This window comes from Chiloscyllium punctatum, chromosome 22, assembly GCF_047496795.1.
Source record: "Chiloscyllium punctatum isolate Juve2018m chromosome 22, sChiPun1.3, whole genome shotgun sequence".
Taxonomy (NCBI): domain Eukaryota; kingdom Metazoa; phylum Chordata; class Chondrichthyes; order Orectolobiformes; family Hemiscylliidae; genus Chiloscyllium; species Chiloscyllium punctatum.
Genome location: NC_092760.1, coordinates 58,159,774 through 58,187,242, shown reverse-complemented (window position 1 = coordinate 58,187,242; position 27,469 = coordinate 58,159,774).

Genomic DNA, 27,469 nt, shown 5'->3' with positions numbered 1-27,469 from the left:
CCAGACGAGCAACTGCAGCCGCCTGTTCTCTTTGCAGCAACGTCTGCAGTGGAGCTCTTGCTGCCGTTTGAACTGAAGGCGACTGAGGAAGCGCCACGCGATCGCCGGGGGCTGTGGCGCGCGCCTGTAATCCCACTGCTGGGAGGCTGAGGCTGCCGGATGACTTGAGGTTGGGAGTTCTGGGCTGTTGTGGTCTGTGTCGATCGGGTGCCCACACTGAGGGCAGTGTCCACATGGTGCTCCTCGGGGAACTCGGGTATGCCAGGTGTGCTGCAGTGGGGTGAACCGGCCCAGGTCGGAAACGGAGCAGGTCAAAGCCCCCGCACTGCTCGGTAGTGGGATAGCACCCGTGAATGGATGCAGCAGTGCAGCCTGACCAATACAGTGAGACGCAGTCTTTTACACCATTCTTTACTTTGCAGCATTCCAAACTTTTGCCATCAGTGCAATCAATCTCGATGTTTCAATGCTGCTTTCTTCCTTCCCCACTCACTCCCTCCACCCCCTACGCCCGCCACGTTTATTCACTCTCACGATAACCAATCTTTACAAAGTCAACAACAAATCCACACATTTTACAACAACCGAATTCTCTCTACCACTCCTCCACACTCACGCAAACACACTCTCTCCATCATTACCTTCATTATCTCACACTTCCCACACTGCCCTTTCTACCCCTCCTCGATATTCACTTCCCTTTTACTGCTCCCTGCTGTTCACAGCACCTACTGCTCTGAGAAAATCTCCACTTTACACAATCCTACCGGCCACGGCCAGCAGAGAGCGCAAAACTCTCTTCGTTTTCCTGCCCGAGTGCTCCATTGCTCACATTGCCGAAACTTCCATTGCAACCACCAAGCGTTCAAGCTGCCTCCCGGCTCCTTCCCCTCTCCGTCATCCATTCATTCATTCACTTCGGCCAATAACTTTCCCGCAAAACCGTGCCACCCTGCAACTTCCATCATGCTGTTAAGATCAGCGAGAACGAGAGATAGAACAGCAACATTCGCAATTCCAGGGTTTTATCCCGAAGCCACAAGGCATGTCATTTTTCAAATTCCTCACCAGCACAGTGTCTCGGGACTCTCACAACCGATGGTTCCAGCCGTCCCTTTATCTGCAAATATCCGCCCACTTTCTCCCATCAAATTAAGAAATTTCTTCCCTGATGCCAATTATTGGCCTTCCTGCCAGTTCCAAGTTTAATTTTTAGATCAGGTTTACGCTTTTCCATCACGGATAAAAAAATGATGAACGGAATTACGATCACTGGTCCCAAAGTACTCGCCCAACGAAACGTCCTGCCTTCTTTCCCAACGCAAGCTCAGGATTTGCTCCATCTCGAGGAGGTACGTCCACATACGGAATAAGAAATTTTTCTTGCACACACCTAACAAATTGTACTCTATTCAAGCCCTTAACCCTAAGGTAGTCCCAGTCTGGGTTATGAAATTTCAAAACACCAACCGATCCAAGCCGGCTATTCTTACAGATAACTGAAATCTGACAAATGCTTGTGTCTCAATATCCCGCTGACTATTGGGGTGTCGAGAGTACAATCCCGATAGGGTGATCATCCGTTCCTTATTTCTCAGTTCCACACAAATAACTTCACTGAATGTACTCACTGGAATAGCCTCCCTAAGTGCAGCAGTAATGCTATCCGAAACCAAGAAAGCCTCTCGTGGTCTCCTTTCCATCCTCCATGTAGAAACTATTTCCTGGAATATTTAATTATCAATCGTGTGCATGTGTCAGCTACGTAATGGCAATGAGATATCGTTCCCGTGTACTCAACCACGTCTCACATACCCCTAAATGCACAGGCAGAGCATGGGGCAACTGCAGTAGTCTCTGCACACACCATCGACTTGAAGAAAGAGATGGATGGAAGGGGAATGTGCGATTAGTTCAGCCAGGCGAAGGAGGGTGGTTCTGGATGGGGACATTTCAAATCTCTCTTTAAGGAAGATGCTCCAAGTGATCAAGCCTTGATGACTTCGCCAATCGTAATATACTCTAAACCCCTGCAGGTTTGTCAGAACTTACTTCCTGTTCCTAAATGTTTGCACTTTGTTTAAGTGAGTCATTCAAGGTGGAGGATGGGCGAAATGTCTGGCTGTAACAGGCTGCTCCTTTTCGGTGTATTTTAGGTGTTGGAGGTGATTTCCTCGAATTCCAGGAGCAGCAGTTACTGTTTTATACGCTGTTGCATTGCTTTGCAGCTTTGGAGTAAAAGGAAAGTCAAAACAACAGCACTTTTAAAAGGGAGAGGAACAGATAAATGCAGCACATGGTTAGGTCTGTACTGGAGAGAGCGAGAGAGAGAGAGAAAGCCACAGTTTTAACTGACACAACAGTGAATCTGTACAGCTATTGCCTGTGCTGTTTGAATTCATGTGTCGCTGGAGTGTATATGGGAAATTTAATTAATGGTGAAATTCACAACTAATCTTGGAGGAACCTGTTTGGGAACGGTCACATCACAGAAACAGATAAGTGAACAGAAAGTCTGCAGTAGTGATAGAGTCGGTTCCTACTTGATTAGATGTTTTATTGAGATATGTCTCTTGATTAAACTTTAAAAAAAAGCCATAAGTATTAAGTTAGCCTGGAGCCGTGTTTTGTAAAGGAATAAGACAGTGCTATTTTCTGGGTCTGTAGATTGGAAGAAGCAAAAATGGCGTTTAGTAGAGTGAGATTCTCTTCTTGTTGGATGTGGGAGTTCAGGGAGAGTTGACGTGTTACTGAGGATTATATCTGCAATAAATGCCGTTGGTTGCAAATCCTATCAGATTGAATGGATCGGTTGGAGAAACAGTTAGAGGCAACGAGGAATTTACAAGAGCGAGGGGATGTGATGGATGGCAGTTCTGGGAAGGGAGAAAAGTTGTAGATACAGTCACCTAGATGGTGAACTCTAGGAATGGTAAGAGAGGTAGGCAGGTAGTGCAGGAGTCTTCTGTGGCTATCCCCATTTCAAACAAGTATGCTGTTTTGAAAAATGTAGGGGGCGATGGATTCTCGGGGAAATGTAGCGAGAACAGCCAAGATTCTGGTATCGAGACTGGCACTAATGCAATGAGGCGTACGTCGAGTTCCAAGAGGTAAATTGTGATAGGGGACTCCCTATTCTGAGGCACAGATAGAAGTTTCTGTGGCCAGCAGCAAAAAATCCGAATGGTGTGTTGCCTTCCTGGTGCCAGGGTCAAGGATGTCTCAGAGAGGGTGCAGAATGTCCTCAAGGGGGAGAGGGACCAGCAGAAGGTCATTGTAGACATTGCAACCAATGACATAGACGGCAAAATGATGAGAGTCTGAAGGGAGAATATAGAGAGTTAGGCACGAATTTAAAAAGGAGATCCTCCACCATAGTAATATCTGGATTCCTCCCAGTGCTGCCAGCTAGTGAGGGTAGGAATAGGAGGATAGAGCAGATGAAGGCATGGCTGAGGAGCTGGTGTATAGGAGAAAGGTTCAGATTTTTTGGATAATTGGAATCTATTCTGGGGTGGAAGTGACCTGCACAAGGAGGACAGTTTGCACCTGAATTGGTAGGGGACTAATATTCTGGCAGGGAGATCTGCTGGAACTGCTCAGGAGGATTGAAACTATTAAGATGGGGATGGGAGAGGTGGGGAAGCTGGGAACCAGGGAGATAATGAGGAAAGAGATCAATCTGAGACTGGTACAATTGAGAAAAGAAGCGAGTCAAACAGTCAGGGCAGGCAGAGGACAAGCTAGGACTGATAAATTAAATTACAAACATAGATTAGGATTGCCACAGTTTTAAAGGTTTAAATGGAGAAGAATTTGTTAAGTGTGTACAAGAAAATTTTCTGAGTCAACATGTATGGAGTCAGCTATTACGAGGGGGCATAGCTTTAAATTAAGGAGTGGTAGGTATAGGACAGACGTTAGGCGTAGAGTCTTTACTCAGCGAGTCGTGAGTTCATGGAATGCCCTGTCAGTAGCAGTGGTGGACTCTCCCTCTTTATGGGCATTCAAACGGGAATTGGATATGCATATGGAGGACAGTGGGCTCATGTAGGTTAGGTGGGCTTGGATCGGCGCAACATCGAAGGCCAAAGGGCCTGTACTGCGCTGTATTCTTCTATGTTCTATGTGGATGAACCTACCAGAGAAGTTGCAAAACTTGACCAACTCTTGGGAAATAAAACAGAACAGCTGACTGCGGTGTCAGTGAGTGTGCACTTTGGGGCCAGCGACCATAATTCTCTTAGTTTTAAAATAGTGATGGAAAAGGATAGAGCAGATCTAAAAGCTGAAGTTCTAAATTGCAGGAAGGCTAATTTTGACGGTATTAGGCAAGAACTATCCAAAACTGATTGGGGGCAGATGTTCGCATGTAAAGGGACAGTTGGAAAATGGAAAGCCTTCAGAAATGAGATAATGAGAGGCCAGTGACAGTATATTTCTGTTCGGGTGAAAGGAAAAACTGGGAGGTGTCGGGAATGCTGGATGTCTATTGAGGGTTTGGTTAAGAAAAAGAAGGAAGCATACTTCAGATGTCAGGTATAGACAAGATAGCTCGAATGAATCCTGAGCAGAGTATAAACGTGTACGTAAGAGTACGTAAGAGGGAAATCAGGAGGGAAAAAAAGGGACATGAGATAGTTTTAGCAACTAGAACTAAGGAGAATCCACAGGGGTTTTTTTTACAAATACATTATGGAGAAAGGGGTAACTAGGAGGAGAATAGGGTCCCTCAATGATCAGTAAGATGGCCTCTATGTGGAGCCCCAGGAGATGGGGGAGATACCAAATGAGTATTTTGCATCAGTGTTTAGTGTGGAAAAGGACATGGAAGGTATAGAAGGTAGGGAAATAGATAGTGACATCTTGAAAAATGTCCATCTCCCAGAGAAGGAAGTGCTGGGTATCTTGAAATGCATAAAAGTGGATAAATCCTCAGGGCCTGATCAGGTGTACCCTAGAACTCTGTGTGAAGCTATGGATTTCTGGCCACCTTGCTTAGAAATTTGTATCATCGATAGTCCCAGGTGAGGTGCCGCAAGGCTGGAGGTTGGCTAAGGTGGCGCCACCGTGTAAGAAGGGTGGTAAGGAGAAGCCAGGGAACTATAGACCGGTGAGGCTGACGTCGGTGTTGGGTAAGTTGTTGGAGGGAATCCTGAGGGGCAGGATGTGCATGTATTTGGAAAGGCAAGGACTGATTAGGGATAGTCAACATGGCTTTGTGCATGGAAAATCGTGTCCCACAAGCTTGATAGAGGTTTTTGAAGAAGTAACAAAGGGGATTGGTGAGGAGAGAGCACTGGACGTGATCTATGGGGACTTCAGTAAGGTGTTGACAAGGTTCCCCAAAAGAGACTGGTTAGCAAGGTTAGATCTCATGGAATACAGGGAGAACGAGCCATTTGGAAACAGAACTGCCTTAGGTAGAAGACAGAAGGTGGTGGTCCAGAAGGTGGTGGTGGAGGGTTGTTTTCAGACAGGAGGCCTGTGATCAGTGAAGTGCCACAAGGATCGATGCTGGGTCCACTAATTTTCATCATTTATATAAATGATTTGAATGTGGCATAAGAGATAAAATTAGTAAGTTTGCAAGTGACACCAAAATTGGAGGTGTAGTGAACAGCAAAGAAGGTTAACTCAGATTACAATGGGATCTGGATCAGATGGGTCAATGGGCTGAAAGTGGAAGATGGAGTTTAATTTAGATAAATGCGAGGTGAAGCATTTTGGCAAAGCAAATCTTAGCAGGACTCATACACTTAATGCTAAGGCCCGAAGGAGTCTTTCTAAACAAAGAGACCTTGGAGTGCAGATTCAGAGTTGCTTGAAATTGGAGTCACAGGTAGGTCGGATAGTGAAGGAGTCGTTTGGTTGTTTTCCGTCACAGATCAAGAGTATTGAGTACAGGAGTTGGGAGGTCATGCTGCAGCTGTACAGGTCATCGGATCGGCCACATTTGGAATATGGTTATGAAAGGGTGTTATGAAACTTGAAAGGGTTCAGAAAAAGATTGACAAGGATGTTGCCAAGGTTGGAGGATTTGAGATATAGGGAGAGGTTGAATAGGCTGGGGCTGTTTTCCCTGGAGCATCAGAGGCTGAGGGGTGACATTATATGAAGTCATGAGGGGCATGGATAGGATAAATAGACAAAGTATCTTCCCTGGGGTTGGAGGGAATAGGTTTAGGGTGAGAGGGGAAAGATATAAAAGAGACCTAAGGGGCAACTTTTTCATGCAGAGGATGGTACGCGTATGGAATGAGCTGCCAGATGAAGTGGTGGAGGCTGGTACAATTGCAACATTTAAAAGGCATCTGGATAGGTATATGAATAGGAAGGGTTTAGAGGGATACGGGCTGGGTGCTGGCAGGTGGGACTAAATTGGGTTGGGATATCAGATTGGCATGGACGAGTTGGACGGTGGGGTGTGTTTCCGTGGTGTCCATCTCGAAGAATCTTTGACTCTATGATTGCAGACTCCAACGAAGCTGGTCATATTTTCAAAGTGTTCGTTCATCATATCTGAACATCGTCACGCTGCCATACTCGAAATCAATTGCTTTTCTCCAACACTGATCCACTCGACTGTGTCTGCAATGAAAGAGCATATTTGGACAGATGAAAATCAGCAAACAACAGAGTAATTCTGTCAATGCAATCAACGCTCTCACTCAGAGGCAGAGGAAGGCGGAAAGTAGCAGTTCATGCGCCAATTCCTCCAGACGAGCAACTGCAGCCGCCTGTTCTCTTTGCAGCAACGTCTGCAGTGGAGCTCTTGCTGCCGTTTGAACTGAAGGCGACTGAGGAAGCGCCACGCGATCGCCGGGGGCTGTGGCGCGCGCCTGTAATCCCGCTGCTGGGAGGCTGAGGCTGCCGGATGACTTGAGGTTGGGAGTTCTGGGCTGTTGTGGTCTGTGTCGGTCGGGTGCCCACACTGAGGGCAGTGTCCACATGGTGCTCCTCGGGGAACTCGGGTGTGCCAGGTGTGCTGCAGAGGGGTGAACCGGCCCAGGTCGGAAACGGAGCACGTCAAAGCCCCCGCACTGCTCGGTAGTGGGATAGCACCCGTGAATGGATGCAGCAGTGCAGCCTGACCAATACAGTGAGACGCAGTCTTTTACACCATTCTTTACCTTGCAGCATTCCAAACTTTTGCCATCAGTGCAATCAATCTCGATGTTTCAATGCTGCTTTCTTCCTTCCCCACTCACTCCCTCCACCCCCTACGCCCGCCACGTTTATTCACTCTCACGATAACCAATCTTTACAAAGTCAACAACAAATCCACACATTTTACAACAACCGAATTCTCTCTACCACTCCTCCACACTCACGCAAACACACTCTCTCCATCATTACCTTCATTATCTCACACTTCCCACACTGCCCTTTCTACCCCTCCTCGATATTCACTTCCCTTTTACTGCTCCCTACTGTTCACAGCACCTACTGCTCTGAGAAAATCTCCACTTTACACAATCCTACCGGCCACGGCCAGCAGAGAGCGCAAAACTCTCTTCGTTTTCCTGCCCGAGTGCTCCATTGCTCACATTGCCGAAACTTCCATTGCAACCACCAAGCGTTCAAGCTGCCTCCCGGCTCCTTCCCCTCTCCGTCATCCATTCATTCATTCACTTCGGCCAATAACTTTCCCGCAAAACCGTGCCACCCTGCAACTTCCATCATGCTGTTAAGATCAGCGAGAACGAGAGATAGAACAGCAACATTCGCAATTCCAGGGTTTTATCCCGAAGCCACAAGGCATGTCATTTTTCAAATTCCTCACCAGCACAGTGTCTCGGGACTCTCACAACCGATGGTTCCAGCCGTCCCTTTATCTGCAAATATCCGCCCACTTTCTCCCATCAAATTAAGAAATTTCTTCCCTGATGCCAATTATTGGCCTTCCTGCCAGTTCCAAGTTTAATTTTTAGATCAGGTTTACGCTTTTCCATCACGGATAAAAAAATGATGAACGGAATTACGATCACTGGTCCCAAAGTACTCGCCCAACGAAACGTCCTGCCTTCTTTCCCAACGCAAGCTCAGGATTTGCTCCATCTCGAGGAGGTACGTCCACATACGGAATAAGAAATTTTTCTTGCACACACCTAACAAATTGTACTCTATTCAAGCCCTTAACCCTAAGGTAGTCCCAGTCTGAGTTATGAAATTTCAAAACACCAACCGATTCAAGCCGGCTATTTTTACAGATAACTGAAATCTGACAAATGCTTGTGTCTCAATATCCCGCTGACTATTGGGGTGTCGAGAGTACAATCCCGATAGGGTGATCATCCGTTCCTTATTTCTCAGTTCCACACAAATAACTTCACTGAATGTACTCACTGGAATAGCCTCCCTAAGTGCAGCAGTAATGCTATCCGAAACCAAGAAAGCCTCTCGTGGTCTCCTTTCCATCCTCCATGTAGAAACTATTTCCTGGAATATTTAATTATCAATCGTGTGCATGTGTCAGCTACGTAATGGCAATGAGATATCGTTCCCGTGTACTCAACCACGTCTCACATACCCCTAAATGCACAGGCAGAGCATGGGGCAACTGCAGTAGTCTCTGCACACACCATCGACTTGAAGAAAGAGATGGATGGAAGGGGAATGTGCGATTAGTTCAGCCAGGCGAAGGAGGGTGGTTCTGGATGGGGACATTTCAAATCTCTCTTTAAGGAAGATGCTCCAAGTGATCAAGCCTTGATGACTTCGCCAATCTTAATATACTCTAAACCCCTGCAGGTTTGTCAGAACTTACTTCCTGTTCCTAAATGTTTGCACTTTGTTTAAGTGAGTCATTCAAGGTGGAGGATGGGCGAAATGTCTGGCTGTAACAGGCTGCTCCTTTTCGGTGTATTTTAGGTGTTGGAGGTGATTTCCTCGAATTCCAGGAGCAGCAGTTACTGTTTTATACGCTGTTGCATTGCTTTGGAGCTTTGGAGTAAAAGGAAAGTCAAAACAACAGCACTTTTAAAAGGGAGAGGAACAGATAAATGCAGCACATGGTTAGGTCTGTACTGGAGAGAGAGAGAGAGAGAGAGAAAGCCACAGTTTTAACTGACACAACAGTGAATCTGTACAGCTATTGCCTGTGCTGTTTGAATTCATGTGTCGCTGGAGTGTATATGGGAAATTTAATTAATGGTGAAATTCACAACTAATCTTGGAGGAACCTGTTTGGGAACGGTCACATCACAGAAACAGATAAGTGAACAGAAAGTCTGCAGTAGTGATAGAGTCGGTTCCTACTTGATTAGATGTTTTATTGAGATATGTCTCTTGATTAAACTTTTAAAAAAAGCCATAAGTATTAAGTTAGCCTGGAGCCGTGTTTTGTAAAGGAATAAGACAGTGCTATTTTCTGGGTCTGTAGATTGGAAGAAGCAAAAATGGCGTTTAGTAGAGTGAGATTCTCTTCTTGTTGGATGTGGGAGTTCAGGGAGAGTTGACGTGTTACTGAGGATTATATCTGCAATAAATGCCGTTGGTTGCAAATCCTATCAGATTGAATGGATCGGTTGGAGTAACAGTTAGAGGCAACGAGGAATTTACAAGAGCGAGGGGATGTGATGGATGGCAGTTCTGGGAAGGGAGAAAAGTTGTAGATACAGTCACCTAGATGGTGAACTCTAGGAAAGGTAAGAGAGGTAGGCAGGTAGTGCAGGAGTCTTCTGTGGCTATCCCCATTTCAAACAAGTATGCTGTTTTGAAAAATGTAGGGGGCGATGGATTCTCGGGGAAATGTAGCGAGAACAGCCAAGATTCTGGTATCGAGACTGGCACTAATGCAATGAGGCGTACGTCGAGTTCCAAGAGGTAAATTGTGATAGGGGACTCCCTATTCTGAGGCACAGATAGAAGTTTCTGTGGCCAGCAGCAAAAAATCCGAATGGTGTGTTGCCTTCCTGGTGCCAGGGTCAAGGATGTCTCAGAGAGGGTGCAGAATGTCCTCAAGGGGGAGAGGGACCAGCAGAAGGTCATTGTAGACATTGCAACCAATGACATAGACGGCAAAATGATGAGAGTCTGAAGGGAGAATATAGAGAGTTAGGCACGAATTTAAAAAGGAGATCCTCCACCATAGTAATATCTGGATTCCTCCCAGTGCTGCCAGCTAGTGAGGGTAGGAATAGGAGGATAGAGCAGATGAAGGCATGGCTGAGGAGCTGGTGTATAGGAGAAAGGTTCAGATTTTTTGGATAATTGGAATCTATTCTGGGGTGGAAGTGACCTGCACAAGGAGGACAGTTTGCACCTGAATTGGTCGGGGACTAATATTCTGGCAGGGAGATCTGCTGGAACTGCTCAGGAGGATTGAAACTATTAAGATGGGGATGGGAGAGGTGGGGAAGCTGGGAACCAGGGAGATAATGAGGAAAGAGATCAATCTGAGACTGGTACAATTGAGAAAAGAAGCGAGTCAAACAGTCAGGGCAGGCAGAGGACAAGCTAGGACTGATAAATTAAATTACAAACATAGATTAGGATTGCCACAGTTTTAAAGGTTTAAATGGAGAAGAATTTGTTAAGTGTGTACAAGAAAATTTTCTGAGTCAACATGTATGGAGTCAGCTATTACGAGGGGGCATAGCTTTAAATTAAGGAGTGACAGGTATAGGACAGACGTTAGGCGTAGAGTCTTTACTCAGCGAGTCGTGAGTTCATGGAATGCTCTGTCAGTAGCAGTGGTGGACTCTCCCTCTTTATGGGCATTCAAACGGGAATTGGATATGCATATGGAGGACAGTGGGTTCGTGTAGGTTAGGTGGGCTTGGATCGGCGCAACATCGAGGGCCAAAAGGCCTGTACTGCGCTGTATTCTTCTATGTTCTATGTGGATGAACCTACCAGAGAAGTTGCAAAACTTGACCAACTCTTGGGAAATAAAACAGAACAGCTGACTGAGGTGTCAGTGAGTGCGCACTTTGGGGCCAGCGACCATAATTCTCTTAGTTTTAAAATAGTGATGGAAAAGGATAGAGCAGATTTAAAAGCTGAAGTTCTAAATTGCAGGAAGGCTAATTTTGACGGTATTAGGCAAGAACTATCCAAAACTGATTGGGGGCAGATGTTCGCATGTAAAGGGACAGTTGGAAAATGGAAAGCCTTCAGAAATGAGATAATGAGAGGCCAGTGACAGTATATTTCTGTTCGGGTGAAAGGAAAAACTGGGAGGTGTCGGGAATGCTGGATGTCTATTGAGGGTTTGGTTAAGAAAAAGAAGGAAGCATACTTCAGATGTCAGGTATAGACAAGATAGCTCGAATGAATCCTGAGCAGAGTATAAACGTGTACGTAAGAGTACGTAAGAGGGAAATCAGGAGGGAAAAAAAGGGACATGAGATAGTTTTAGCAACTAGAACTAAGGAGAATCCACAGGGGTTTTTTTTACAAATACATTATGGAGAAAGGGGTAACTAGGAGGAGAATAGGGTCCCTCAATGATCAGTAAGATGGCCTCTATGTGGAGCCCCAGGAGATGGGGGAGATACCAAATGAGTATTTTGCATCAGTGTTTAGTGTGGAAAAGGACATGGAAGGTATAGAAGGTAGGGAAATAGATAGTGACATCTTGAAAAATGTCCATCTCCCAGAGAAGGAAGTGCTGGGTATCTTGAAATGCATAAAAGTGGATAAATCCTCAGGGCCTGATCAGGTGTACCCTAGAACTCTGTGTGAAGCTATGGATTTCTGGCCACCTTGCTTAGAAATTTGTATCATCGATAGTCCCAGGTGAGGTGCCGCAAGGCTGGAGGTTGGCTAAGGTGGCGCCACCGTGTAAGAAGGGTGGTAAGGAGAAGCCAGGGAACTATAGACCGGTGAGGCTGACGTCGGTGTTGGGTAAGTTGTTGGAGGGAATCCTGAGGGGCAGGATGTGCATGTATTTGGAAAGGCAAGGACTGATTAGGGATAGTCAACATGGCTTTGTGCATGGAAAATCGTGTCCCACAAGCTTGATAGAGGTTTTTGAAGAAGTAACAAAGGGGATTGGTGAGGAGAGAGCACTGGACGTGATCTATGGGGACTTCAGTAAGGTGTTGACAAGGTTCCCCAAAAGAGACTGGTTAGCAAGGTTAGATCTCATGGAATACAGGGAGAACGAGCCATTTGGAAACAGAACTGCCTTAGGTAGAAGACAGAAGGTGGTGGTCCAGAAGGTGGTGGTGGAGGGTTGTTTTCAGACAGGAGGCCTGTGATCAGTGAAGTGCCACAAGGATCGATGCTGGGTCCACTAATTTTCATCATTTATATAAATGATTTGAATGTGGCATAAGAGATAAAATTAGTAAGTTTGCAAGTGACACCAAAATTGGAGGTGTAGTGAACAGCAAAGAAGGTTAACTCAGATTACAATGGGATCTGGATCAGATGGGTCAATGGGCTGAAAGTGGAAGATGGAGTTTAATTTAGATAAATGCGAGGTGAAGCATTTTGGCAAAGCAAATCTTAGCAGGACTCATACACTTAATGCTAAGGCCCGAAGGAGTCTTTCTAAACAAAGAGACCTTGGAGTGCAGATTCAGAGTTGCTTGAAATTGGAGTCACAGGTAGGTAGGATAGTGAAGGAGTCGTTTGGTTGTTTTCCGTCACAGATCAAGAGTATTGAGTACAGGAGTTGGGAGGTCATGCTGCAGCTGTACAGGTCATCGGATCGGCCACATTTGGAATATGGTTATGAAAGGGTGTTATGAAACTTGAAAGGGTTCAGAAAAAGATTGACAAGGATGTTGCCAAGGTTGGAGGATTTGAGATATAGGGAGAGGTTGAATAGGCTGGGGCTGTTTTCCCTGGAGCATCAGAGGCTGAGGGGTGACTTTATATGAAGTCATGAGGGGCATGGATAGGATAAATAGACAAAGTATCTTCCCTGGGGTTGGAGGGAATAGGTTTAGGGTGAGAGGGGAAAGATATAAAAGAGACCTAAGGGGCAACTTTTTCATGCAGAGGATGGTACGCGTATGGAATGAGCTGCCAGATGAAGTGGTGGAGGCTGGTACAATTGCAACATTTAAAAGGCATCTGGATAGGTATATGAATAGGAAGGGTTTAGAGGGATACGGGCTGGGTGCTGGCAGGTGGGACTAAATTGGGTTGGGATATCAGATTGGCATGGACGAGTTGGACGGTGGGGTGTGTTTCCGTGGTGTCCATCTCGAAGAATCTTTGACTCTATGATTGCAGACTCCAACGAAGCTGGTCATATTTTCAAAGTGTTCGTTCATCATATCTGAACATCGTCACGCTGCCATACTCGAAATCAATTGCTTTTCTCCAACACTGATCCACTCGACTGTGTCTGCAATGAAAGAGCATATTTGGACAGATGAAAATCAGCAAACAACAGAGTAATTCTGTCAATGCAATCAACGCTCTCACTCAGAGGCAGAGGAAGGCGGAAAGTAGCAGTTCATGCGCCAATTCCTCCAGACGAGCAACTGCAGCCGCCTGTTCTCTTTGCAGCAACGTCTGCAGTGGAGCTCTTGCTGCCGTTTGAACTGAAGGCGACTGAGGAAGCGCCACGCGATCGCCGGGGGCTGTGGCGCGCGCCTGAAATCCCGCTGCTGGGAGGCTGAGGCTGCCGGATGACTTGAGGTTGGGAGTTCTGGGCTGTTGTGGTCTGTGTCGATCGGGTGCCCACACTAAGGGCAGTGTCCACATGGTGCTCCTCGGCGAACTCGGGTGTGCCAGGTGTGCTGCAGAGGGGTGAACCGGCCCAGGTCGGAAACGGAGCACGTCAAAGCCCCCGCACTGCTCGGTAGTGGGATAGCACCCGTGAATGGATGCAGCAGTGCAGCCTGACCAATACAGTGAGACGCAGTCTTTTACACCATTCTTTACCTTGCAGCATTCCAAACTTTTGCCATCAGTGCAATCAATCTCGATGTTTCAATGCTGCTTTCTTCCTTCCCCACTCACTCCCTCCACCCCCTACGCCCGCCACGTTTATTCACTCTCACGATAACCAATCTTTACAAAGTCAACAACAAATCCACACATTTTACAACAACCGAATTCTCTCTACCACTCCTCCACACTCACGCAAACACACTCTCTCCATCATTACCTTCATTATCTCACACTTCCCACACTGCCCTTTCTACCCCTCCTCGATATTCACTTCCCTTTTACTGCTCCCTACTGTTCACAGCACCTACTGCTCTGAGAAAATCTCCACTTTACACAATCCTACCGGCCACGGCCAGCAGAGAGCGCAAAACTCTCTTCGTTTTCCTGCCCGAGTGCTCCATTGCTCACATTGCCGAATCTTCCATTGCAACCACCAAGCGTTCAAGCTGCCTCCCGGCTCCTTCCCCTCTCCGTCATCCATTCATTCATTCACTTCGGCCAATAACTTTCCCGCAAAACCGTGCCACCCTGCAACTTCCATCATGCTGTTAAGATCAGCGAGAACGAGAGATAGAACAGCAACATTCGCAATTCCAGGGTTTTATCCCGAAGCCACAAGGCATGTCATTTTTCAAATTCCTCACCAGCACAGTGTCTCGGGACTCTCACAACCGATGGTTCCAGCCGTCCCTTTATCTGCAAATATCCGCCCACTTTCTCCCATCAAATTAAGAAATTTCTTCCCTGATGCCAATTATTGGCCTTCCTGCCAGTTCCAAGTTTAATTTTTAGATCAGGTTTACGCTTTTCCATCACGGATAAAAAAATGATGAACGGAATTACGATCACTGGTCCCAAAGTACTCGCCCAACGAAACGTCCTGCCTTCTTTCCCAACGCAAGCTCAGGATTTGCTCCATCTCGAGGAGGTACGTCCACATACGGAATAAGAAATTTTTCTTGCACACACCTAACAAATTGTACTGTATTCAAGCCCTTAACCCTAAGGTAGTCCCAGTCTGGGTTATGAAATTTCAAAACACCAACCGATCCAAGCCGGCTATTCTTACAGATAACTGAAATCTGACAAATGCTTGTGTCTCAATATCCCGCTGACTATTGGGGTGTCGAGAGTACAATCCCGATAGGGTGATCATCCGTTCCTTATTTCTCAGTTCCACACAAATAACTTCACTGAATGTACTCACTGGAATAGCCTCCCTAAGTGCAGCAGTAATGCTATCCGAAACCAAGAAAGCCTCTCGTGGTCTCCTTTCCATCCTCCATGTAGAAACTATTTCCTGGAATATTTAATTATCAATCGTGTGCATGTGTCAGCTACGTAATGGCAATGAGATATCGTTCCCGTGTACTCAACCACGTCTCACATACCCCTAAATGCACAGGCAGAGCATGGGGCAACTGCAGTAGTCTCTGCACACACCATCGACTTGAAGAAAGAGATGGATGGAAGGGGAATGTGCGATTAGTTCAGCCAGGCGAAGGAGGGTGGTTCTGGATGGGGACATTTCAAATCTCTCTTTAAGGAAGATGCTCCAAGTGATCAAGCCTTGATGACTTCGCCAATCGTAATATACTCTAAACCCCTGCAGGTTTGTCAGAACTTACTTCCTGTTCCTAAATGTTTGCACTTTGTTTAAGTGAGTCATTCAAGGTGGAGGATGGGCGAAATGTCTGGCTGTAACAGGCTGCTCCTTTTCGGTGTATTTTAGGTGTTGGAGGTGATTTCCTCGAATTCCAGGAGCAGCAGTTACTGTTTTATACGCTGTTGCATTGCTTTGGAGCTTTGGAGTAAAAGGAAAGTCAAAACAACAGCACTTTTAAAAGGGAGAGGAACAGATAAATGCAGCACATGGTTAGGTCTGTACTGGAGAGAGAGAGAGAGAGAGAGAAAGCCACAGTTTTAACTGACACAACAGTGAATCCGTACAGCTATTGCCTGTGCTGTTTGAATTCATGTGTCGCTGGAGTGTATATGGGAAATTTAATTAATGGTGAAATTCACAACTAATCTTGGAGGAACCTGTTTGGGAACGGTCACATCACAGAAACAGATAAGTGAACAGAAAGTCTGCAGTAGTGATAGAGTCGGTTCCTACTTGATTAGATGTTTTATTGAGATATGTCTCTTGATTAAACTTAAAAAAAAAGCCATAAGTATTAAGTTAGCCTGGAGCCGTGTTTCGTAAAGGAATAAGACAGTGCTATTTTCTGGGTCTGTAGATTGGAAGAAGCAAAAATGGCGTTTAGTAGAGTGAGATTCTCTTCTTGTTGGATGTGGGAGTTCAGGGAGAGTTGACGTGTTACTGAGGATTATATCTGCAATAAATGCCGTTGGTTGCAAATCCTATCAGATTGAATGGATCGGTTGGAGAAACAGTTAGAGGCAACGAGGAATTTACAAGAGCGAGGGGATGTGATGGATGGCAGTTCTGGGAAGGGAGAAAAGTTGTAGATACAGTCACCTAGATGGTGAACTCTAGGAATGGTAAGAGAGGTAGGCAGGTAGTGCAGGAGTCTTCTGTGGCTATCCCCATTTCAAACAAGTATGCTGTTTTGAAAAATGTAGGGGGCGATGGATTCTCGGGGAAATGTAGCGAGAACAGCCAAGATTCTGGTATCGAGACTGGCACTAATGCAATGAGGCGTACGTCGAGTTCCAAGAGGTAAATTGTGATAGGGGACTCCCTATTCTGAGGCACAGATAGAAGTTTCTGTGGCCAGCAGCAAAAAATCCGAATGGTGTGTTGCCTTCCTGGTGCCAGGGTCAAGGATGTCTCAGAGAGGGTGCAGAATGTCCTCAAGGGGGAGAGGGACCAGCAGAAGGTCATTGTAGACATTGCAACCAATGACATAGACGGCAAAATTATGAGAGTCTGAAGGGAGAATATAGAGAGTTAGGCACGAATTTAAAAAGGAGATCCTCCACCATAGTAATATCTGGATTCCTCCCAGTGCTGCCAGCTAGTGAGGGTAGGAATAGGAGGATAGAGCAGATGAAGGCATGGCTGAGGAGCTGGTGTATAGGAGAAAGGTTCAGATTTTTTGGATAATTGGAATCTATTCTGGGGTGGAAGTGACCTACACAAGGAGGACAGTTTGCACCTGAATTGGTAGGGGACTAATATTCTGGCAGGGAGATCTGCTGGAACTGCTCAGGAGGATTGAAACTATTAAGATGGGGATGGGAGAGGTGGGGAAGCTGGGAACCAGGGAGATAATGAGGAAAGAGATCAATCTGAGACTGGTACAATTGAGAAAAGAAGCGAGTCAAACAGTCAGGGCAGGCAGAGGACAAGCTAGGACTGATAAATTAAATTACAAACATAGATTAGGATTGCCACAGTTTTAAAGGTTTAAATGGAGAAGAATTTGTTAAGTGTGTACAAGAAAATTTTCTGAGTCAACATGTATGGAGTCAGCTATTACGAGGGGGCATAGCTTTAAATTAAGGAGTGGTAGGTATAGGACAGACGTTAGGCGTAGAGTCTTTACTCAGCGAGTCGTGAGTTCATGGAATGCCCTGTCAGTAGCAGTGGTGGACTCTCCCTCTTTATGGGCATTCAAACGGGAATTGGATATGCATATGGAGGACAGTGGGCTCATGTAGGTTAGGTGGGCTTGGATCGGCGCAACATCGAGGGCCAAAGGGCCTGTACTGCGCTGTATTCTTCTATGTTCTATGTGGATGAACCTACCAGAGAAGTTGCAAAACTTGACCAACTCTTGGGAAATAAAACAGAACAGCTGACTGAGGTGTCAGTGAGTGCGCACTTTGGGGCCAGCGACCATAATTCTCTTAGTTTTAAAATAGTGATGGAAAAGGATAGAGCAGATCTAAAAGCTGAAGTTCTAAATTGCAGGAAGGCTAATTTTGACGGTATTAGGCAAGAACTATCCAAAACTGATTGGGGGCAGATGTTCGCATGTAAAGGGACAGTTGGAAAATGGAAAGCCTTCAGAAATGAGATAATGAGAGGCCAGTGACAGTATATTTCTGTTCGGGTGAAAGGAAAAACTGGGAGGTGTCGGGAATGCTGGATGTCTATTGAGGGTTTGGTTAAGAAAAAGAAGGAAGCATACTTCAGATGTCAGGTATAGACAAGATAGCTCGAATGAATCCTGAGCAGAGTATAAACGTGTACGTAAGAGTACGTAAGAGGGAAATCAGGAGGGAAAAAAAGGGACATGAGATAGTTTTAGCAACTAGAACTAAGGAGAATCCACAGGGGTTTTTTTTACAAATACATTATGGAGAAAGGGGTAACTAGGAGGAGAATAGGGTCCCTCAATGATCAGTAAGATGGCCTCTATGTGGAGCCCCAGGAGATGGGGGAGATACCAAATGAGTATTTTGCATCAGTGTTTAGTGTGGAAAAGGACATGGAAGGTATAGAAGGTAGGGAAATAGATAGTGACATCTTGAAAAATGTCCATCTCCCAGAGAAGGAAGTGCTGGGTATCTTGAAATGCATAAAAGTGGATAAATCCTCAGGGCCTGATCAGGTGTACCCTAGAACTCTGTGTGAAGCTATGGATTTCTGGCCACCTTGCTTAGAAATTTGTATCATCGATAGTCCCAGGTGAGGTGCCGCAAGGCTGGAGGTTGGCTAAGGTGGCGCCACCGTGTAAGAAGGGTGGTAAGGAGAAGCCAGGGAACTATAGACCGGTGAGGCTGACGTCGGTGTTGGGTAAGTTGTTGGAGGGAATCCTGAGGGGCAGGATGTGCATGTATTTGGAAAGGCAAGGACTGATTAGGGATAGTCAACATGGCTTTGTGCATGGAAAATCGTGTCCCACAAGCTTGATAGAGGTTTTTGAAGAAGTAACAAAGGGGATTGGTGAGGAGAGAGCACTGGACGTGATCTATGGGGACTTCAGTAAGGTGTTGACAAGGTTCCCCAAAAGAGACTGGTTAGCAAGGTTAGATCTCATGGAATACAGGGAGAACGAGCCATTTGGAAACAGAACTGCCTTAGGTAGAAGACAGAAGGTGGTGGTCCAGAAGGTGGTGGTGGAGGGTTGTTTTCAGACAGGAGGCCTGTGATCAGTGAAGTGCCACAAGGATCGATGCTGGGTCCACTAATTTTCATCATTTATATAAATGATTTGAATGTGGCATAAGAGATAAAATTAGTAAGTTTGCAAGTGACACCAAAATTGGAGGTGTAGTGAACAGCAAAGAAGGTTAACTCAGATTACAATGGGATCTGGATCAGATGGGTCAATGGGCTGAAAGTGGAAGATGGAGTTTAATTTAGATAAATGCGAGGTGAAGCATTTTGGCAAAGCAAATCTTAGCAGGACTCATACACTTAATGCTAAGGCCCGAAGGAGTCTTTCTAAACAAAGAGACCTTGGAGTGCAGATTCAGAGTTGCTTGAAATTGGAGTCACAGGTAGGTCGGATAGTGAAGGAGTCGTTTGGTTGTTTTCCGTCACAGATCAAGAGTATTGAGTACAGGAGTTGGGAGGTCATGCTGCAGCTGTACAGGTCATCGGATCGGCCACATTTGGAATATGGTTATGAAAGGGTGTTATGAAACTTGAAAGGGTTCAGAAAAAGATTGACAAGGATGTTGCCAAGGTTGGAGGATTTGAGATATAGGGAGAGGTTGAATAGGCTGGGGCTGTTTTCCCTGGAGCATCAGAGGCTGAGGGGTGACATTATATGAAGTCATGAGGGGCATGGATAGGATAAATAGACAAAGTATCTTCCCTGGGGTTGGAGGGAATAGGTTTAGGGTGAGAGGGGAAAGATATAAAAGAGACCTAAGGGGCAACTTTTTCATGCAGAGGATGGTACGCGTATGGAATGAGCTGCCAGATGAAGTGGTGGAGGCTGGTACAATTGCAACATTTAAAAGGCATCTGGATAGGTATATGAATAGGAAGGGTTTAGAGGGATACGGGCTGGGTGCTGGCAGGTGGGACTAAATTGGGTTGGGATATCAGATTGGCATGGACGAGTTGGACGGTGGGGTGTGTTTCCGTGGTGTCCATCTCGAAGAATCTTTGACTCTATGATTGCAGACTCCAACGAAGCTGGTCATATTTTCAAAGTGTTCGTTCATCATATCTGAACATCGTCACGCTGCCATACTCGAAATCAATTGCTTTTCTCCAACACTGATCCACTCGACTGTGTCTGCAATGAAAGAGCATATTTGGACAGATGAAAATCAGCAAACAACAGAGTAATTCTGTCAATGCAATCAACGCTCTCACTCAGAGGCAGAGGAAGGCGGAAAGTAGCAGCTCATGCGCCAATTCCTCCAGACGAGCAACTGCAGCCGCCTGTTCTCTTTGCAGCAACGTCTGCAGTGGAGCTCTTGCTGCCGTTTGAACTGAAGGCGACTGAGGAAGCGCCACGCGATCGCCGGGGGCTGTGGCGCGCGCCTGTAATCCCGCTGCTGGGAGGCTGAGGCTGCCGGATGACTTGAGGTTGGGAGTTCTGGGCTGTTGTGGTCTGTGTCGATCGGGTGCCCACACTAAGGGCAGTGTCCACATGGTGCTCCTCGGGGAACTCGGGTGTGCCAGGTGTGCTGCAGAGGGGTGAACCGGCCCAGGTCGGAAACGGAGCAGGTCAAAGCCCCCGCACTGCTCGGTAGTGGGATAGCACCCGTGAATGGATGCAGCAGTGCAGCCTGACCAATACAGTGAGACGCAGTCTTTTACACCATTCTTTACCTTGCAGCATTCCAAACTTTTGCCATCAGTGCAATCAATCTCGATGTTTCAATGCTGCTTTCTTCCTTCCCCACTCACTCCCTCCACCCCCTACGCCCGCCACGTTTATTCACTCTCACGATAACCAATCTTTACAAAGTCAACAACAAATCCACACATTTTACAACAACCGAATTCTCTCTACCACTCCTCCACACTCACGCAAACACACTCTCTCCATCATTACCTTCATTATCTCACACTTCCCACACTGCCCTTTCTACCCCTCCTCGATATTCACTTCCCTTTTACTGCTCCCTACTGTTCACAGCACCTACTGCTCTGAGAAAATCTCCACTTTACACAATCCTACCGGCCACGGCCAGCAGAGAGCGCAAAACTCTCTTCGTTTTCCTGCCCGAGTGCTCCATTGCTCACATTGCCGAAACTTCCATTGCAACCACCAAGCGTTCAAGCTGCCTCCCGGCTCCTTCCCCTCTCCGTCATCCATTCATTCATTCACTTCGGCCAATAACTTTCCCGCAAAACCGTGCCACCCTGCAACTTCCATCATGCTGTTAAGATCAGCGAGAACGAGAGATAGAACAGCAACATTCGCAATTCCAGGGTTTTATCCCGAAGCCACAAGGCATGTCATTTTTCAAATTCCTCACCAGCACAGTGTCTCGGGACTCTCACAACCGATGGTTCCAGCCGTCCCTTTATCTGCAAATATCCGCCCACTTTCTCCCATCAAATTAAGAAATTGCTTCCCTGATGCCAATTATTGGCCTTCCTGCCAGTTCCAAGTTTAATTTTTAGATCAGGTTTACGCTTTTCCATCACGGATAAAAAAATGATGAACGGAATTACGATCACTGGTCCCAAAGTACTCGCCCAACGAAACGTCCTGCCTTCTTTCCCAACGCAAGCTCAGGATTTGCTCCATCTCGAGGAGGTACGTCCACATACGGAATAAGAAATTTTTCGTGCACACACCTAACAAATTGTACTCTATTCAAGCCCTTAACCCTAAGGTAGTCCCAGTCTGGGTTATGAAATTTCAAAACACCAACCGATCCAAGCCGGCTATTCTTACAGATAACTGAAATCTGACAAATGCTTGTGTCTCAATATCCCGCTGACTATTGGGGTGTCGAGAGTACAATCCCGATAGGGTGATCATCCGTTCCTTATTTCTCAGTTCCACACAAATAACTTCACTGAATGTACTCACTGGAATAGCCTCCCTAAGTGCAGCAGTAATGCTATCCGAAACCAAGAAAGCCTCTCGTGGTCTCCTTTCCATCCTCCATGTAGAAACTATTTCCTGGAATATTTAATTATCAATCGTGTGCATGTGTCAGCTACGTAATGGCAATGAGATATCGTTCCCGTGTACTCAACCACGTCTCACATACCCCTAAATGCACAGGCAGAGCATGGGGCAACTGCAGTAGTCTCTGCACACACCATCGACTTGAAGAAAGAGATGGATGGAAGGGGAATGTGCGATTAGTTCAGCCAGGCGAAGGAGGGTGGTTCTGGATGGGGACATTTCAAATCTCTCTTTAAGGAAGATGCTCCAAGTGATCAAGCCTTGATGACTTCGCCAATCGTAATATACTCTAAACCCCTGCAGGTTTGTCAGAACTTACTTCCTGTTCCTAAATGTTTGCACTTTGTTTAAGTGAGTCATTCAAGGTGGAGGATGGGCGAAATGTCTGGCTGTAACAGGCTGCTCCTTTTCGGTGTATTTTAGGTGTTGGAGGTGATTTCCTCGAATTCCAGGAGCAGCAGTTACTGTTTTATACGCTGTTGCATTGCTTTGGAGCTTTGGAGTAAAAGGAAAGTCAAAACAACAGCACTTTTAAAAGGGAGAGGAACAGATAAATGCAGCACATGGTTAGGTCTGTACTGGAGAGAGAGAGAGAGAGAGAGAAAGCCACAGTTTTAACTGACACAACAGTGAATCTGTACAGCTATTGCCTGTGCTGTTTGAATTCATGTGTCGCTGGAGTGTATATGGGAAATTTAATTAATGGTGAAATTCACAACTAATCTTGGAGGAACCTGTTTGGGAACGGTCACATCACAGAAACAGATAAGTGAACAGAAAGTCTGCAGTAGTGATAGAGTCGGTTCCTACTTGATTAGATGTTTTATTGAGATATGTCTCTTGATTAAACTTTTAAAAAAAGCCATAAGTATTAAGTTAGCCTGGAGCCGTGTTTTGTAAAGGAATAAGACAGTGCTATTTTCTGGGTCTGTAGATTGGAAGAAGCAAAAATGGCGTTTAGTAGAGTGAGATTCTCTTCTTGTTGGATGTGGGAGTTCAGGGAGAGTTGACGTGTTACTGAGGATTATATCTGCAATAAATGCCGTTGGTTACAAATCCTATCAGATTGAATGGATCGGTTGGAGTAACAGTTAGAGGCAACGAGGAATTTACAAGAGCGAGGGGATGTGATGGATGGCAGTTCTGGGAAGGGAGAAAAGTTGTAGATACAGTCACCTAGATGGTGAACTCTAGGAAAGGTAAGAGAGGTAGGCAGGTAGTGCAGGAGTCTTCTGTGGCTATCCCCATTTCAAACAAGTATGCTGTTTTGAAAAATGTAGGGGGCGATGGATTCTCGGGGAAATGTAGCGAGAACAGCCAAGATTCTGGTATCGAGACTGGCACTAATGCAATGAGGCGTACGTCGAGTTCCAAGAGGTAAATTGTGATAGGGGACTCCCTATTCTGAGGCACAGATAGAAGTTTCTGTGGCCAGCAGCAAAAAATCCGAATGGTGTGTTGCCTTCCTGGTGCCAGGGTCAAGGATGTCTCAGAGAGGGTGCAGAATGTCCTCAAGGGGGAGAGGGACCAGCAGAAGGTCATTGTAGACATTGCAACCAATGACATAGACGGCAAAATGATGAGAGTCTGAAGGGAGAATATAGAGAGTTAGGCATGAATTTAAAAAGGAGATCCTCCACCATAGTAATATCTGGATTCCTCCCAGTGCTGCCAGCTAGTGAGGGTAGGAATAGGAGGATAGAGCAGATGAAGGCATGGCTGAGGAGCTGGTGTATAGGAGAAAGGTTCAGATTTTTTGGATAATTGGAATCTATTCTGGGGTGGAAGTGACCTACACAAGGAGGACAGTTTGCACCTGAATTGGTAGGGGACTAATATTCTGGCAGGGAGATCTGCTGGAACTGCTCAGGAGGATTGAAACTATTAAGATGGGGATGGGAGAGGTGGGGAAGCTGGGAACCAGGGAGATAATGAGGAAAGAGATCAATCTGAGACTGGTACAATTGAGAAAAGAAGCGAGTCAAACAGTCAGGGCAGGCAGAGGACAAGCTAGGACTGATAAATTAAATTACAAACATAGATTAGGATTGCCACAGTTTTAAAGGTTTAAATGGAGAAGAATTTGTTAAGTGTGTACAAGAAAATTTTCTGAGTCAACATGTATGGAGTCAGCTATTACGAGGGGGCATAGCTTTAAATTAAGGAGTGGTAGGTATAGGACAGACGTTAGGCGTAGAGTCTTTACTCAGCGAGTCGTGAGTTCATGGAATGCCCTGTCAGTAGCAGTGGTGGACTCTCCCTCTTTATGGGCATTCAAACGGGAATTGGATATGCATATGGAGGACAGTGGGCTCATGTAGGTTAGGTGGGCTTGGATCGGCGCAACATCGAGGGCCAAAGGGCCTGTACTGCGCTGTATTCTTCTATGTTCTATGTGGATGAACCTACCATAGAAGTTGCAAAACTTGACCAACTCTTGGGAAATAAAACAGAACAGCTGACTGAGGTGTCAGTGAGTGCGCACTTTGGGGCCAGCGACCATAATTCTCTTAGTTTTAAAATAGTGATGGAAAAGGATAGAGCAGATCTAAAAGCTGAAGTTCTAAATTGCAGGAAGGCTAATTTTGACGGTATTAGGCAAGAACTATCCAAAACTGATTGGGGGCAGATGTTCGCATGTAAAGGGACAGTTGGAAAATGGAAAGCCTTCAGAAATGAGATAATGAGAGGCCAGTGACAGTATATTTCTGTTCGGGTGAAAGGAAAAACTGGGAGGTGTCGGGAATGCTGGATGTCTATTGAGGGTTTGGTTAAGAAAAAGAAGGAAGCATACTTCAGATGTCAGGTATAGACAAGATAGCTCGAATGAATCCTGAGCAGAGTATAAACGTGTACGTAAGAGTACGTAAGAGGGAAATCAGGAGGGAAAAAAAGGGACATGAGATAGTTTTAGCAACTAGAACTAAGGAGAATCCACAGGGGTTTTTTTTACAAATACATTATGGAGAAAGGGGTAACTAGGAGGAGAATAGGGTCCCTCAATGATCAGTAAGATGGCCTCTATGTGGAGCCCCAGGAGATGGGGGAGATACCAAATGAGTATTTTGCATCAGTGTTTAGTGTGGAAAAGGACATGGAAGGTATAGAAGGTAGGGAAATAGATAGTGACATCTTGAAAAATGTCCATCTCCCAGAGAAGGAAGTGCTGGGTATCTTGAAATGCATAAAAGTGGATAAATCCTCAGGGCCTGATCAGGTGTACCCTAGAACTCTGTGTGAAGCTATGGATTTCTGGCCACCTTGCTTAGAAATTTGTATCATCGATAGTCCCAGGTGAGGTGCCGCAAGGCTGGAGGTTGGCTAAGGTGGCGCCACCGTGTAAGAAGGGTGGTAAGGAGAAGCCAGGGAACTATAGACCGGTGAGGCTGACGTCGGTGTTGGGTAAGTTGTTGGAGGGAATCCTGAGGGGCAGGATGTGCATGTATTTGGAAAGGCAAGGACTGATTAGGGATAGTCAACATGGCTTTGTGCATGGAAAATCGTGTCCCACAAGCTTGATAGAGGTTTTTGAAGAAGTAACAAAGGGGATTGGTGAGGAGAGAGCACTGGACGTGATCTATGGGGACTTCAGTAAGGTGTTGACAAGGTTCCCCAAAAGAGACTGGTTAGCAAGGTTAGATCTCATGGAATACAGGGAGAACGAGCCATTTGGAAACAGAACTGCCTTAGGTAGAAGACAGAAGGTGGTGGTCCAGAAGGTGGTGGTGGAGGGTTGTTTTCAGACAGGAGGCCTGTGATCAGTGAAGTGCCACAAGGATCGATGCTGGGTCCACTAATTTTCATCATTTATATAAATGATTTGAATGTGGCATAAGAGATAAAATTAGTAAGTTTGCAAGTGACACCAAAATTGGAGGTGTAGTGAACAGCAAAGAAGGTTAACTCAGATTACAATGGGATCTGGATCAGATGGGTCAATGGGCTGAAAGTGGAAGATGGAGTTTAATTTAGATAAATGCGAGGTGAAGCATTTTGGCAAAGCAAATCTTAGCAGGACTCATACACTTAATGCTAAGGCCCGAAGGAGTCTTTCTAAACAAAGAGACCTTGGAGTGCAGATTCAGAGTTGCTTGAAATTGGAGTCACAGGTAGGTAGGATAGTGAAGGAGTCGTTTGGTTGTTTTCCGTCACAGATCAAGAGTATTGAGTACAGGAGTTGGGAGGTCATGCTGCAGCTGTACAGGTCATCGGATCGGCCACATTTGGAATATGGTTATGAAAGGGTGTTATGAAACTTGAAAGGGTTCAGAAAAAGATTGACAAGGATGTTGCCAAGGTTGGAGGATTTGAGATATAGGGAGAGGTTGAATAGGCTGGGGCTGTTTTCCCTGGAGCATCAGAGGCTGAGGGGTGACATTATATGAAGTCATGAGGGGCATGGATAGGATAAATAGACAAAGTATCTTCCCTGGGGTTGGAGGGAATAGGTTTAGGGTGAGAGGGGAAAGATATAAAAGAGACCTAAGGGGCAACTTTTTCATGCAGAGGATGGTACGCGTATGGAATGAGCTGCCAGATGAAGTGGTGGAGGCTGGTACAATTGCAACATTTAAAAGGCATCTGGATAGGTATATGAATAGGAAGGGTTTAGAGGGATACGGGCTGGGTGCTGGCAGGTGGGACTAAATTGGGTTGGGATATCAGATTGGCATGGACGAGTTGGACGGTGGGGTGTGTTTCCGTGGTGTCCATCTCGAAGAATCTTTGACTCTATGATTGCAGACTCCAACGAAGCTGGTCATATTTTCAAAGTGTTCGTTCATCATATCTGAACATCGTCACGCTGCCATACTCGAAATCAATTGCTTTTCTCCAACACTGATCCACTCGACTGTGTCTGCAATGAAAGAGCATATTTGGACAGATGAAAATCAGCAAACAACAGAGTAATTCTGTCAATGCAATCAACGCTCTCACTCAGAGGCAGAGGAAGGCGGAAAGTAGCAGTTCATGCGCCAATTCCTCCAGACGAGCAACTGCAGCCGCCTGTTCTCTTTGCAGCAACGTCTGCAGTGGAGCTCTTGCTGCCGTTTGAACTGAAGGCGACTGAGGAAGCGCCACGCGATCGCCGGGGGCTGTGGCGCGCGCCTGTAAGCCCGCTGCTGGGAGGCTGAGGCTGCCGGATGACTTGAGGTTGGGAGTTCTGGGCTGTTGTGGTCTGTGTCGATCGGGTGCCCACACTAAGGGCAGTGTCCACATGGTGCTCCTCGGGGAACTCGGGTGTGCCAGGTGTGCTGCAGAGGGGTGAACCGGCCCAGGTCGGAAACGGAGCAGGTCAAAGCCCCCGCACTGCTCGGTAGTGGGATAGCACCCGTGAATGGATGCAGCAGTGCAGCCTGACCAATACAGTGAGACGCAGTCTTTTACACCATTCTTTACCTTGCAGCATTCCAAACTTTTGCCATCAGTGCAATCAATCTCGATGTTTCAATGCTGCTTTCTTCCTTCCCCACTCACTCCCTCCACCCCCTACGCCCGCCACGTTTATTCACTCTCACGATAACCAATCTTTACAAAGTCAACAACAAATCCACACATTTTACAACAACCGAATTCTCTCT